Genomic DNA, 17,014 nt, shown 5'->3' with positions numbered 1-17,014 from the left:
TGAGACTCCCAGTCATTGGAAAAAATCAAAATGTCATCCAAATATACAACCATGAATTTATCAAGATAATTGCGGAAAATATCATGCATGAAAGATTGGAACACAGATGGAGCATTAGAGAGCCCAAATGGCATCACGAGGTATTCAAAATGGCCTTCGGGCATATTAAATGCAGTTTTCCATTCGTCACCCTGTTTAATACGAACAAGATTATATGCCCCTCGGAGGTCAATCTTAGTAAACCAACTAGCCCCCTTAATCTAAGCAAACAAATCAGAAAGCAAAGGCAAGGGGTATTGGAATTTGACCGTGATCTTATTAAGAAGACGATAATCTATACAGGGTCTCAAGGAGCCATCCTTCTTAGCAACAAAAAAGAAACCCGCTCCCAATGGTGACGAAGACGGCCGAATATGCCCCTTCTCCAAAGATTCCTAAACATAACTCCGCATGGCGGCATGCTCTGGCACAGATTGAAAAGTCGGCCCTTAGGGAACTTACAACCTGGAATCAAGTTAAAAGCACAATCACAGTCCCTATGTGGAGGAAGGGAACTGGACTTGGGCTCATCAAATACATCCTGGAAATCCGACAAAAACTCAGGGACCTCAGAAGAGGGGAAGAGGAAATTGACATCAAAGGAACGTCACTATGTACCCCTTGACAACCCCAACTAGTCACAGACATAGTTTTCCAATCCAGCACCGGATTATGTTCCTGTAACCATGGAAAACCCAGTACAACAACATCATGCAGGTTAAGCAACACCAGAAAACGGCAATCTTCCTGATGTGCTGGAGCCATGTACATGGTCATCTGCGTCCAGTACTGAGGTTTATCCTTGGCCAATGGTGTAGCATCAATGCCCCTCAAAGGAATAGGGCTCTGCAAAGGCTGCAAGGAAAATCCACAGCGCCTGGTGAATTCTAAGTCCATTAAGTTCAGGGCAGCGCCTGAATCCACAAATGCCATGACAGAAAAGGACGATAATGAGCAAATCAGGGTCACAGATAAAAGAAATTTAGGCTGTACAGTACTGATGGTAACAGACCTAGCGACCCTCCTAGTACACTTAGGGCAATCAGAAATAACATGAGCAGAATCACCACAGTAAAAACACAGCCTATTCTGACATCTGAATTCCTGCCGTTCTGTTCTAGTCAAAATCCTATCACATTGCATAGGCTCAGGACTCTGCTCAGAGGACACTGCCATATGGTGCACAACTTTGCGCTCGCGCAGACGCCGATCAATCTGAATGGCTAGAGACATAGATTCGCTCAAACCAGCAGGCGTAGGGAAGCCCACCATAACATCTTTAAGGGCTTCATAAAGACCTTTTCTGAAAATAGCAGCCAGAGCATCCTCATTCCATTTAGTGAGCACAGACCATTTCCTAAATTTCTGGCAGTATAATTCTGCCGCTTCCTGACCTTGACACAGGGCCAACAGGGTTTTTTCTGCATGATCCACAGAATTAGGTTCGTCATACAATAATCCGAGCGCTTGAAAAAATGCGTCTACATTCAGCAATGCCGGATCCCCTGATTCAAGGGAGAATGCCCAGTCCTGAGGGTCACCACGCAGGAAGGATATGATGATTTTAACTTGCTGAATGGGATCACCAGAAGAACAGGGTTTCAAAGCAAAAAACAATTTGCAGTTATTTTTAAAGTTCAAAAACTTGGATCTGTCCCCAAAAAACAAATCAGGAGTAGGAATTTTAGGCTCCAAAGCCGGAGTCTGGACAACATAATCTTGGATACTCTGTACTCTTGCAGCAAGTTGATCCATACAAAAAAACAAACCCTGAACATCCATGCCAGAGCATAAATCCTAAACCACCCAGAGATCAAGAGGAGATGCATTTAAGATGCATCTTTTGAGATGCATTTAATTCATTTTTGGCCACTTGTACTGTTATGAACTGGTGGTTTAGGAGCAACATGGGACGAGCTCTGAAGGAGGTGGTACCTGTACTGACCGCAGTCCCTAAGCTCAACACAACACTAGAAGTAGCCGTGGGATGCTCCTGTCACTCCCTAGGCACCTCATCACAGCCTGAGAACTAACTACCCCTAAAGATAGAAACAGGAAAACTATCTTGCCTCAGAGAAAATCCCCAAAGGATAGATAGCCCCACACAAGTAATGACTGTGAGTGGAGAGGGAAAAGACATACACAGAATGTAACCAGGATGTAGCACAGGAGGCCAGTCTAGCTAGATAGATAGGACAGGATAGAATACTGTGCGGTCAGTATTAAAAACTACAAAAATCCACACAGAGTTTACAAAAATCTCCACACCTGACTAAAGGTGTGGAGGGTAAATCTGCTTCCCAGAGCTTCCAGCTTAACTGAATTAATCCATACTGACAAGCTGGACAAAACATAGAATGCACAGAACGAATAAGTCCACAACATGTGGACAGAAAAGAGCAAAGCAAGGACTTATCTTTGCTGAACTGGTCAGGGTATCAGGGAAATCCAAGAGAGATGTGAATCCAACCAGGAACCATAGACAAGTGGCACTGGCTGAAGGAAAGAGCCAGGCATAAATAGCCGAGCAGAAAGACAATCAGTGGAAGCAGCTTCAGACTGCTAAATCCAAGGAGCAGCCATTCCACTTAAAACCACCGGAGGGAGCCCAAGAGCAGAACTCACAAAACTGCCACTTACAACCATCGGAGGGAGCCCAAGAGCGGAATTCACAACACCTGGCGCTGCGTCCCTGCTTCTCCCAGTGCTGCATCTTCTTCCTTTATTGAGCGGTAACAGTTACCGCTCATTTACAGCAATGAATATGCGGCTCCACCCCTATGGGAGGTGGAGCAGCATATTCATTGCTGTAATGAGCGGTACCATGTGACCACTCAGTACAGGAAGAAGCTGCAGCGCCAGGAGAAGCAGGGACTGCAGGGACCGCGCCGGGAGTAGGTGAGTATTATTACACAGCCCCCGCTCCCCCTCTCCTGCCGACCCCCGGGTATGACTCGAGTATAAGCCGAGAGGGGGATTTTCAGCCCAAAAAAATGGGCTGAAAATCTCGGCTTATACTCGAGTATATAAGGTAATTATGCTTGCAAAACGCTAGTTTTCTGCGGGAATATGCATGCCAATTCCGCATGCGATATACCCGCGTCAGGAGGCGCAGAATTGCCGCGGAAATTTCCGCGGCAATTCTGCAACGTGTGCACTTAGCCTAAAGGTCCAAAATTGACCTGTTCTTAAAGAATAAGGAATCAAGATAAATGTACAGCTAGTGCATTTTGATGACATTGACATTCAAATAGACCTTAGGAGGATCATAGAGAAAATTATATGAAAGACAATATCCTGATGCAGATATATTAATTATGTCACCCTACATTGATTTATGCTATTATAACATGGTTGAGGGACGGCCTCAGGACAAGAGGTACATCAGCAATCAGCAGATACGCTCAAAGATTAGATAATATAATATACAATGGGTACAGAAAGTATTCACTCTTTGTTTCATTGCAGCCATTTGGTAAATTCAAAAAAGTTAATTTGTTTCCTCATTAATGTGCACTCTGCACCCCATCTTGACTGAAAAAACAGAAATGTAGTAATTTTTGCAAATTTATTAAAAAAGAAAAGTGAAATATTACATGGTCATAAGTACTCAGACCCTTTGCTCAGTATTTGGTAGAAGCAGCCTTTTGAGCTACTACAGCCATGAGTCTTCTTGGGAATGATGCAACAAGTATTTTACACCTGGATTTGGGGATCCTCTGCCATTCTTCCTTGCAGATCCTCTCCAGTTCCGTCAAATTGGATGCTGAATGTTGGTGGACAGCCATTCTCAGGTCTTGGAGACCTCTCCAGAGAGGGTTTAGGTCAGGGCTCTGGCTGGGGCAGTCAAGAATGGTCACAGAGTTGTTCTGAAGCCACTCCTTTGTTATTTAGCTGTGTACTTAGGGTCATTGTGTTGTTGGAAGGTGAACCAGGTATGAGGTCCAGAGCACTTTGGGAGAGGTTTTCATCCAGGATATATCTGTACTTGGCCACATTCATGTTTCCTTCAATGACAACCAGTCATCCTGTCCCTGCAGCTGAAAAACACCTCAATAGCATGATGCTGCCACCACAATGCTTCACTGTTGGGATTGTATTCGGCAAGTGATGAGCAGTGCCTGGTTGTGTCCACACATACCGCTTAAAATTATCCCCAAAAAGGTCTATCTTCATCTCATCAGACCAGAGAATCTTATTTCTCATAGTCTGGGAGTCCTTCATGTGTTTTTTAGCAAACTCTATGTGGGCTTTCATATATCTTGCACTGAGGAGAGGCTTCTGTCGGGTCACTCTGCCATAAAGGCCCGACTGATGGAGGGCTGCAGTGATAGTTGACTTTGTGGAATTTTCTCCCATCTCTCTACTGGATGTCTGGAGCTCAGCCACAGTGATCTTGGGGTTCTTTACCTTTCTCACCAAGGCTCTTCCCCCACGATTGCTCAGTTTGGCTCAGGTCTAGGAAGACTTCTGGTGGTCCCAAACTTCTTCCATTTAAGGATTATGGAGGCCACTGTGCTCTTAGGAACCTTGAGTACTGCAGAAATTCTTTTGTAACTTTAGCCAGATGTGTGTCTTGCCACAATTCTGTCTGTGAGCTCCTTGGCCAGTTCCTTTGACCTCATGATTCTCATTTGCACTGTGAGCTGTGAGGTCTTATATAGACAGGTGTGTGCCTTTCCAAATCAAGTGCTACCAGTTTAATTAAACACAGCTGGACTCCAATGAAGGAGTAGAACCATCTGAAGGAGGATGACAAGGAAATAGACAGCATGTGACTTAAATATGAGTGTCTGAGCAAAAATTTAAATTTGCAAAAATTTCTAGAATTCTGTTTGTTTTCAGTCAAGATGGCGTGCAGAGTGTACATTAATGTGAAAAAATTAGCTTTTTTAATATACCAAATGGCTGCAGTGAAACCAATAGTGAAAAATCTTTAGGGGTCTCAATACTTTCCGTACCCTCTGTAAATATATTTTACTGATAGAAAAAAAGGGAGTTCGAGTCCAAAATAGTATAAAAATATAAACAATTTTATTTGTACAATATATCAATCCATAACTTGATCTATCAAATACACTAAAGTTTATAACATGCACAGCAAGGGAACACAACCGGTACCAGACCTGTGTGACCTACCACATACTGCTGAACGTATACAATAAAGTGCTATGTGCTTAAATGTAGATGCCATGGGAAACAGAAACCCCCTAGGACCTAGTAATCAGAGTGTCTCAAATCACTTGTCCTTAGTTAAGGATATCTCATTACCAAAATGTCCTACAAATAATAAGCCCAAGGTTTCGTTCCTTACCCATGTAGCAGATGAGGAGGGATCACACAGTACAGCCCCAACGCGCGTTTCGCGTCGGCTTCGTCAGGGGGCTTCGCGCGTTGGGGCTGTACTGTGTGATCCCTCCTCATCTGCTACATGGGTAAGGAACCAAACCTTGGGCTTATTATTTGTAGGACATTTTGGTAATGATATATCTTTAACTAAGGACAAGTGATATGAGACACTCTGATTACTAGGTCCTAGGGGGTTTCTGTTTCCCATAGCATCTATATTTACGCACATACTGTAGCACTTTATTGCATACGTTTAGCAGTATGTGGTAGGTCACACAGGTCTGGTACCGGTTGTGTTCCCTTGCTGAGCATGTTATAAACTTTAGTGTATTTGATAGATCAAGTTATGGATTGATATATTGTACAAATAAAATTGTTTATATTTTTATACTATTTTGGACTCGAACTCCCTTTTTTTCTAAGAGTAAAATGCATTGTCAATGGAGTGTCCTAAATTGTTGGTGTGATTCCTCTATCAACAGCTCCTCCACATGGAGATGAGCTGGCATATAGGATTATTGGTTTCATTATGGGATTTAATTGTCCACTGTAAATATATACTAACCAGTTTATTAAAAAACAAAACAAAGAAAAGGATGGTAGTAGGCAAATAGTGTATAAATAACAAATAGAATATACAGTTAACAGAATTAACAGTTATATGCAAGCATAATACATGTTATTAGCCCTTTGTATTCATAAATCAATAAAGCAACAGTGTTGTGCCAGTACTTTAGTAATCGTCTACTCGGAGCAGTTTTTGAAGTGTCTCTTACAGAAGAGGCCTTTTCTCCTAAGTAGACCTATATAACGATAGTTTTATAGGCGGGTATATATTCAGATGCAAGATGGTACCGGTATGCCCTGAGACTGAAATAGAAAGGTCCTTGCTAGGCTGAGTCTAGAAAACGCTGACTTGAAGCTTTTAGTGATTGCCGATCTCTCTAATGCAGGACTTCTCTAAGTCCTTAGAAATAAGGCCTCACGTGGCCCAGCCAAAGATGCTGTGTTCTTGGTTGTCCTCACGAGTCAAATAATGTCAAGCCGAACTAAGTGTCCCAGAGTCACCAATAACAGACACAGAGTTGCACCGCTCTATCTAGACTTTTTTCCAGTGATGCGCAGCTTCACTCTGTTCTTGAGCTCCCCTAGCAACTGTCACCAACTGCCAAACTCCTATGCTGCAACTCCGGCATCTCCACTGCTCTCTACTGGCCAGAGAGAGACATATAGACATATATATACAGTTGTGTGAAAAAGTGTTTGCCTCTTCATGATTTCCTACTCTTTTGCATGTTTGTCACACTTAAGTGTTTCAGATCACTAAACAACTTTAAATATTAGACAACGATAACACAAGTAAAAACTAATTAATAAACTGTGGTTTATCACATGCTTGGGAAGTTGAGTTCAATTCTCTAGCCACACCCAGGCCTGATCACTGCCACATCTGTTCTCAATCAATAAATCACTTAAATAAGACCTGCCTGACAAAGTGAACTAGATCAAAAGATCCTCAAAAGCTAGATATCATGCCGCGATGCAAAAAAATTCTGGAATAAATGAGAAACAAAGTAACTGAGATCTATCAGTATAGAAAAGGTTATAAAGCCATTTTTAAAGATTTGGGACTCTAGCAAACCACAGTGAGAGCCATTATCCATAAATTGTGCAAACATGGAACGGTCGTGAACCTTCCCAGGAGCGGCCAGCTGACCAAAATTACCAAAAAGAGGGCAGCAACGACTCATCCAAGAGTTCACAAAAGATCTCACAACAACATTCAAAGAACCAAAGGCCGCATTTGCCTCACTTAAGGGCAGTGTTTATGACTCCATCATAAGAAAGAGACTGAGCATAAATAGCCTCCATGGCAGAGTTCCAATATGAAAACCACTGCTGAGCAATAGCAACATAAAGGCTCATCTCAGTTTTGCCAGAAAATATATTGATGTTCCCCAAGACTTTTGGGAGAAAATTGATGAACTGATGAGACAAAAGTTGAACTTTGCCTTCAGGCAAAGCAGGAAAACAAAAATAAAATGCTGTAACACAGTCCATACATTTAAGGGCAGCTGCCAGCTCTGGAGCAACACAGGTTCAGTCTTTCCTCCTCCACAAACCACTGGAGATCCTCTCTCAAACCATTAGCAATATATGTTTCCATATCCGATATGTGTTAAAATTTGAAAATAGAAATCCATCACTTTTCACACCGAACTCCCGAGCTGTTTTAGACTCTTACTTCCTGTTGTTTCAGGAAGCAACACAGGCACATATCCACAACAAACAGACTCCATCCTTTATGTCTGGGCAAAGGTCATTCTGAATGAAGGGAGTGCCTACTAAAAGCTTTTCCTAAAAGGACAGGAAGTATAAGTCTAAAAAACCTCAGTGGCTAGAGGGCTGTGTGAAAATCAAAAAACAACTGATTTCGTTTTTTTCCATAAAGATTGTGATATGGACAAAACGTTTCCAAAATGTTTATAAAAAGTACATGTAATCTAAAAACCTGATTTAAACAATTGTCTTTTTCACATAATCCAACACAATGGTCCAGGTCAGTGCTCTCTGGCCATGGACAGAATCTGCGTGAATATCATTATCCTCCAGAATCCCATGCTCAGCTTATGATTAGTATGGCTGGCAAGACGTAGACTGTGCACTACACAAATGCCGAATCTAATGCTGTACTGGGTAAAAAGAAGCCCAGAATATTTGCGTAGCTCCTGTCCATGGCCAGAGAACACTGAGCTGGCCCGTGGACCAGGGTCTCATGAAATGATCTGCTCATCTCTACTAATGATAGCTTTCCTTTAAGGACCAGGAAATGTTAAAAATCTCATGAAGATCCTTCTATTCCATTTCAGAATTTCTTGTGTGAACAACTATTTCAAAGAAAGCATAAATAATGTGATCTTATCAGACTAACGTAAAGTATGCAATCTGAATCAATGCTGTTAATACAGTTTCAATATTGATTACGAAAAAAATGTGTTACTCTTTCACATGAATCTGTCAAGCGTTCATGATTCATGGTGCCAAAATAAGCTCGTATTCTACAGATACAGCCGGGAAAATGTAACCTTAAAATAATCCAGGCCAGAGAATCAGGGATGGGCTGAATGTACGAGGGTAACTTTTCCTATTCTCTTAAAATAAAATAGTTACAGGAATAAATGACAGCTGGGTGTGGATAAAACTAATCATAACTGCCTACAGTTAAAAAAGCATGTTACACATAAAACAAATGTTCTGTAATCCATCGTATATTGCAAATATGCCCTGGGGTTGTTTTTATCCTTGGTGTTTAATAATGTTATTATATCTACATTGTTTGTTAAGTGCTCAACATTCCTGTCGAATATGTTTTATTCTAGTTAGTGAGATTTAGATAAAGACAATATTAAACTAAACAGAACATTTTCAAAATAACACCATAACTTCCAGTTTATTTAAATTTGTGCATTTTTTATATACCTTTCAGTTGATGTACTGCAATATTCTGAATACACTATATAAAGCTATGGACCCTCTTGGACAAGTCACTGTGCTTGTGTAAACATGACAACTATATGCAGCATTAGCGAAAAGGAGTGAAAAGGAGTTATAAATACAATTTTTCCATATAAAAAGGTACCATTTCAATAAATGATAAATTGGTAGGGGAGGCAGTCACAGATTTTTTTCATTGAGGACCAGAAGCTTCAAATAAAGCCTCGTTGTGGTCTTGGAGACCCTAAAAATTGAGCCTCCACTAATTAAACATTGAAGGCCCAATCTAAGGGCCAACATTTGTCACAGTGTACTTGTCTGTGGAAAAGCATGTTCTCTCACTTTTTAGCATGCATTGGGCCTTGCATGGACTGAACTGAGAACCCTCCCCTACTTTCTGTAACATCTGATTGTAGAGACAGATTGTACCTGACAACACACAAGTTACACAGAGACCTTATGACCAACACTACTAGATAATTTTTTAAGTGTAAACAGCAAAATTTTAATTACGTGACTTACATAATGCCTGTTTATACATTATCAATCAGAAATGGTTATGTTGTCTAAAGGAACAGTGACCAATGACGTCCCAGAGAACACCTTTATTTGTGTACTTGATTCCTGGAGCTGTGTTGCTGATTCAGCTATTTTGTCTGCTTGCAATATCTTGATATTTTTCATTTATGTGCCATGAACATAAGGACAATTGTGTTCTCATTCAAGGGGGTAACTTTGCCTTCTTCTCGATCAACAGTGTAGAATGAAGTGAATGAATGTATTTCTTTTCCAATTTGACAATGTTACTATATTCGATTTTTTTCTCAGCTTACAATTTTATGTTCTACAGCTATTGAACACACAGTGATGGTTAAGCTTTTTTCATCTTTTTTTCATCATAAATTACTTTTTGATCTTCACAGTAGCTCGCTATCCACAATACTTGTACCTGCTTCTGCTTCACTGTCAAACACTGTATCTGACTCTGTCGATGCTAACAATTTATCACCCAATGGGAGGAAGCATGTAATGCATGTTCGAAGACATTCCTTTCGCTATTGATTGGTTTTAATAGTGCTAATATTGAGGAGCTTGATAAAACTATTGATATTGCGCAAGCAGAGATACGTAAGGGATGCCCTAAGGAGCAGATTGATCAGTTTGAAATAGATTTAAATAAAACTATGGATCAGATCGTTAAGAAGATCCAAGATAATCAGATCTTGAAATACAATAGAGATCTCAAAGACTATCAACTAAAAAAAGTGTATTTGTGGAGGAATAAATATGCTTCTAATATCCATAGAGTACCATCTCACTCCTCTGTGTCGTCTGTGAGTGGGCAATCGGAGACATCCATTACCTCTGCAAGTGCACTTGGCACAAATACCACTCAAAGGTTGCGTGACCATGCGTACCATCCTTATAGGAGACGCCCTGGGAACCCGTTCGGAGCTCAGGACAGAGATAATAGGGTGATCAATCTTAGTAATCATAGATTAACAGAGGTGGATCTTTCTATTCTTGGTAGGGGTCTATCTTTCTCTCCCACACCGGGGTATGATGCGTTTACCACTGTTAAGGACTTACATATCTTTGCTAGATCGTTGTTATTCAAGAGGCATTTCTTTAATGATGAACTCCAACGTCTCTTCCCTACAGAGGAGGAACAGGAAACTGTAAGGATCCTGGAAGAGTTGGCCCTCGAACATGAGAATGAGGGAGGTAAGGTCCCCCAATGTATACGTCCACGATCTGTTAAGTTTCCGCCTTTCAACTCATGTCCCAGCATTGACCTGTTCGTGCGGGTGGTGACCGAGGATCTTCAAAAAATATCTAAATTCGGTGGTGGTGATAATCTGACGAAACAGGAGAGAATTCGTCTTAGGGCCCTTCAAGATCTTCCGGATGTGGTGCTGAAGCCGGCTGACAAAGGTGGCAACGTCGTAGTCTGGCCTTCATCTATGTACGAGGGGGAGGCGTTACGCCAGTTGAATAATACAACATATTAAAAAAAAACTCACCTATAATCCCCTATCTGCATATAATGCTAACTTAGAGGTTATTTTGAAGAGGGCATTGGACTGCGACGTTGTCACTAGGGAGCTGGTTTCGGCGCTACAGGTTAAGGAGCCCACCATCCCCACATTTTATTTGCTACCTAAAATTCATAAAGATCTTCGGTCACCACCCGGCAGACCAATCGTGTCTGGTAGGGGTAACTTTCTTGAAAAAGTTAATAAATGGATAGATTACTATCTTCAACCATTGGTACGTGACCTTCCCTCCTTTCTCAGAGACACTGGGGACCTTCTGCGCAGGGTCGATGGTCTGTGTTTTGAGGGTGAGACTCTTTTGGCTTCCGTGGATGTAGAGTCCCTCTACACTAACATCCGCCACTCGGACGGGCTTCGAGCTGTGAGATTTTTCCTGGGTATGTCCAATCTCCCAGTTGCCACGAGGGACCTCATCCTGGAGCTACTGGAGTTCACCCTCACCCTTAACTTTTTTGTTTTCAAAGGATCCTTCTACCTACAACTCCAGGGTACAGCCATGGGAGCGGCCTTTGCGCCATCCTATGCTAATCTGTTCCTGGGGTTGTGGGAGCGGGATCTTTTCCTGTCAGACAAACAGGGGTCAATGGACCGTGTCCTGTTATGGGCACGCTACATTGACGATATCTTTTTTGTCTGGCAGGGCACGGCCATCGACCTTGCGCAGTTCGTGTCCACATTGAATGACAACGATCTTAACATTCGCCTTACCCTGGTGTGGGATATGGAGAAAATTGATTTCCTTGACGTCACCATCTGTAAGGATGGTGATGGTCTTGTACAGACGGATATCTTCAGGAAACATACGGCCACTAATTCCTTGTTACACGCCACCTCTTGTCACCCGGACCATATGATCCGAGCAATCCCAGTAGGCCAGTTTCTCCGCCTCCGTCGGGTGTGCTCGACGGATGCAGACTTCGAGAAAAGGGCGGTGGAACTGAAATCACGCTTTTATGCGAGGGGGTATAGTCATCGTAGTGTGAAGCGCACTTACCATCGCGCTAAATACTCTAACCGTAACAACCTCCTATACGATAGTTCTGCTAAACCAGCGGGAGGGGGTGGTGTGACTAGGTTTGTTACTTCGTATAATCCACAGCACCGTAAAATACGTGCGGCAATTGGTAAGGCATGGCCTATCCTGAGGGTAGACCCTATTATTAGGAAATTTCTACCGGAGAATCCTCCGGTTGCATTCAGACGGGCTGCCAACCTCCGCGATCGGCTTACACGTAGCCACTATGTGAGTCAGACCGTGCCCACATTTCTGGATAGTATGAGGCCGGGGGGTGGCTGTGCTCCATGCGGGAGATGCGTCGCATGCCCTAACATCGATAGATGTAACACCTTCTCTGATTCTAGTGGTACTGATAATTATACAATTAAACAAAATATATCCTGTACCTCTAGATACGTCATCTACCATGCCACTTGTCCGTGTGGTCTTATCTATATCGGATTGACCACCCGTCAACTAAAAGTGCGCGTCAGAGAACATGTTCTGGGCATAATGGCGGCCGCAACATGTATTGACACAGCCACCCTCAAAACACTTCCACGGCATTTTAGAGAGTTCCACCAATGTGATGCCTCGGGTCTTAAAGTCCGGGGGATTGAGCTTCTTAATATCAATATTAGGGGGGGTAATCTAAGTAAACGTTTGGCCCAGATAGAGGCCCGATGGATCTGGACTCTCCAGACCATCCACCCAAAGGGACTGAATGAGAACATTTCATTTGCAAATTTCCTGTGATTCCGATCCGTTGTACTCCCGATGACGCATCGATGGCTTGTACTTTTTACATGTTTTTAACTGTTTTATCTTGTTTCCAGACATATCGTTAACTGTGGGCTCAGGTTGGAGGACATTCTTGTGTGAGAGGACTACCATCAATGTTTCCGCCATGTACATTTATCCAAACCATGTGACTCTATGGAGTGGGATGCTGGACTATCCTGGATGGTGTTCCCATGTTGTTGTATATATAAACTTTATTCATGTATGGTTCTGGCTGGCAGATGGACATATGTCCGGTTCTAGGTTGGGTACGGGTGTTAAGGGTGGGTTTTTTATAGTGGTCTGTATCCATGTTTTGGGGTATATATATATATATGTTGTGTTGGTTTTATGTTTGTTGTATTTCATTTGTATTTTGTGTCCATATTGGTCTGTAATGTTTATATTATGTTTTGTATTGCCCTTCCCTATGTTTCTTTGGGTTGCCCTCTCAGTTTCCCTCATCCATCATGGCCGCGGTTGTGCTGCGCCTGCGCACTGCATACACTCCCCTGTATGCCGCGGCTCCTTAGCTACCCGATGGGGGATCACGTGGGGCCCCACGTACTTCCTGCCTCGGCTGGCGATGTGAGTGCCTGGCGCGGGGGATCTGCTTCTCGGCGTGCGGCAGGCGTATACCTTCTCGGCACTTCCGGTTCGGCGCTATAAAGAGCGGCATGCTCGGTGTGTCTGTATGCCCCCTGAGGAAGGAGCGGATTGCTCCGAAACGCGCGTCGGGGTGGACCCGTGACCCCTCACTGTGCCACTGGTAGGTAATCTATTTTCACCTGGGTGCTCCTTGGCCATGCTTTAGTTGGCAGTATTCTTTTTACAGAGATGTGTATCTATGGCCACTGTTGCCTTATAGGGGATCATGGATCCTCATAATATGGGTCCAGGGCCAAGGGTTCCGTTTCTATGTATATGCATGACCAGTGCTACAGTGATGGGGGTTCGTGTCCTTCGGTTATTTGAGTACCGCCATTGTGTGCTTCATTTCCCCTCTGTTGTTCAATGGTCTGTTCATGTGTGATATTTTATTCATTTGTGGCTAATAAAGTTTGATGTTTTATGGGACTTTGTTTGACTGCATTGTTTCTTGCGAGCATTTTCATATATATGCTGGCAGTTGTCCCAACTGATGTCCAGTCGCACATGCCCTGAGAAATCCCTGCTATTATGCATATTAAAAGGTTTCTATTATTTTTTTCTGTCAGTGCATGGATGTCGCTTCTAACGATTTTGCGATGCTAACAATGGAAGAATTGGCCATGAACCCATTGCTGGCCTGTTGTCTAGCATGTACTGTTGTGGACTCCTCTGTAGGGGGAGTACTCTCTTCTCTTCATGGGAGGAGCTTGCACTCTGTATATTGAAAATGTTAACAAAGGTCCTTCTGACTGGCCAATTGCTGAACTAGGTCAGTAGATCTCTATAATTCTCCCTACCAATAGCTATTTATTGCCCCCAAAACTCTCCTCCTGGTTTGTGCACTGTATATTTGGAATGACTCTATGTGTTCTAACTCCACTCATATTGAAACTACTCTGGTAATTAATCCCTTGCATGCCCTTCAATTGCTATGCCTTATTCTCTGATTCTGCCATTGTCACAATCTCTCTGGTATTAACACAGATTGCTGAGCATTTTACCGTCAGCTCTGATCAGCAGTTTTACAGTACTAGTCAGTAGTAGTGTGTCAGGATTAGGGATAGAAAGAAGAAAACCCAAGTCTGGCCTTGGAATCCCATTTTGAGTTGATGTTTTCCATTTCACAATCCAGAGAAAATGCGTGCCAAGCCTATATCTTCAAATGGTCACTTTTCATCATATTCTATAGAAGATATTAATGGAGAACATGCTAGATATGGCATGTCATATTTCATGTATTTCATATTAGACATGCTTTGGCATGAGAGTGCAACCTTTTTTGTATATTGTGTATGGAGGTAGCTGCTCCTGGTATGCACCTATTCACACTAGTTTGGATGTGCCAGTCATTTTTCTGTCAATGCTAGAAATGTCTGTCATGGAAAAATGTATCAATCAAAATGCAACACTTTGCACCCAAAAACTTTCTTTAATGACTTGCACCATATTTATGTGTGGTTTAACGAGAAAGTAGTGTAGCCAAACATACAATATCATTTGTCAAAATATGCACCAAAATTGTGGTACACACTTCTGGCACAAAATAAGTTAACTAATAGGTATGGTATATTCGGATTAGATAGATGCACAAAATGTATCAAACAGCATAAATCACATTAACCCCTTCCCGACCCATGACGCCACGTAGGCGTCATGAAAGTCGGTGCCAATCCGACCCATGACGCCTATGTGGCGTCATGGAAAGATCGCGTCCCTGCAGATCCGGTGAAAGGGTTAACTCCCATTTCACCCGATCTGCAGGGACAGGGGGAGTGGTAGTTTAGCCCAGGGGGGGTGGCTTCACCCCCTCGTGGCTACGATCGCTCTGATTGGCTGTTGAAAGTGAAACTGCCAATCAGAGCGATTTGTAATATTTCACCTATTATAACGGGTGAAATATTACAATCCAGCCATGGCCGATGCTGCAATATCATCGGCCATGGCTGGAAATACTAATGTGCCCCCACCCCACCCCCCAAATCTGGCCGGTACACTGCTCCGGCTCCCCTCCATCCAGTGCTCCGCTCCCCCCCGTGCTCTTGTCCGCTCCCCCCGTGCTCCAATCACCCCCACGTGCTCCAATCACCACCCCTGCATTCTGATCCACCCCCCCGTGCTCCATTCCACCCCCCCGTGCTCCGTTCCAGCCCCCCCGTGCTCCGTTCCACGCCCCCGTGCTCCGTTCCACGCCTGCCGCGCTCCGATTCCCCCCCCGTGCTCCGATCCTACCCCCGTGGTCCCCCCCACCCCATCATACTTACCGATCCTGCCGGGGTCCCGTCCGTCTTCTCCCTGGGCGCCGCCATCTTCCAAAATGGCGGGCGCATGCGCAGTGCGCCCGCCGAATCTGCCGGCCGGCAGATTCGTTCCAAAGTGCATTTTGATCACTGAGATAGATTATATCTCAGTGATCAAAATAAAAAAAATAATAAATGACCCCCCCCCCTTTGTCACCCCCATAGGTAGGGACAATAAAAAAAATAAAGAATTTTTTTTTTCCACTAATGTTAGAATAGGGTTAGGGTTAGGGGTAGGGTTAGGGTTAGGGGTAGGGTTAGGGGTAGGGTTAGGGTTAGGGTTAGGGGTAGGGCTAGGGTTAGGGCTAGGGTTAGGGGTAGGGTTAGGGTTAGGGGTAGGGTTAGGGGTAGGGGTAGGGTTAGGGCTAGGGTTAGGGTTTCGGTATGTGCACACGTATTCTGGTCCTCTGCGGATTTGATAAATCCGCAGTGCTAAACCGCTGCGGATTTATGGCGGATTTACCGCATTTTTTTCTGCGCATTTCACTGCAGTTTTACAATTGCGATTTTCTATTTGAGCAGTTGTAAAACCGCTGTGGAATCCGCACAAAGAAGTGACATGCTGCGGAATGTAAACCGCTGCGTTTCCGTGCAGTTTTTCCGCAGCATGTGTACAGCGATTTTTGTTTCCCATAGGTCTACATTGAACTGTAAACTCATGGGAAACTGCTGTGGATCTGCAGCGTTTTCCGCAGTGTGCACATACCTTTAGAATCAGGCTATGTGCCCACGGTGCGGATTTGGCTGCGGATTGGCCGCTGCGGATTCGCAGCAGTATTCCATCAGGTTTACAGTACCATGTAAACATATGAAAAACCAAATCCGCTGTGCCCATGGTGCAGAAAATACCGCGCGGAAACGCTGCGTTGTATTTTCCGCAGCATGTCAATTCTTTGTGCGGATTCCGCGGCGTTTTACACCTGTTCCTCAATAGGAATCCGCAGGTGAAATCCGCACAAAAAACACTGGAAATCCGCGGAAAATCCGCAGGTAAAACGCAGTGCCTTTTACCCGCGGATTTTTCAAAAATGGTGCGGAAATATCTCACACGAATCCGCAACGTGGGCACATAGCCTTAGGGTTAGGGTTGGAATTAGGGTTGTGGTTAGGGTTGTGATTAGGGTTATGGCTACAGTTGGGATTAGGGTTAGGGGTGTGTTGGGGTTAGTATTGGAGGTAGAATTGAGGGGTTACCACTGTTTAAGCACATCAGGGGTCTCCAAACGCAACATGGCGCCACCATTGATTCCAGCCAATCTCGTATTCAAAAAGTCAAATGGTGCTCCCTCACTTCCGAGCCCCGACGTGTGCCCAAACAGTGGTTTACCCCCACATATGGGGTATCAGTG

The sequence above is a fragment of the Ranitomeya imitator genome, chromosome 1 (assembly GCF_032444005.1).
Source record: "Ranitomeya imitator isolate aRanImi1 chromosome 1, aRanImi1.pri, whole genome shotgun sequence".
NCBI classification, from domain to species: Eukaryota; Metazoa; Chordata; class Amphibia; order Anura; family Dendrobatidae; genus Ranitomeya; species Ranitomeya imitator.
This window is presented reverse-complemented; position numbering follows the sequence as displayed.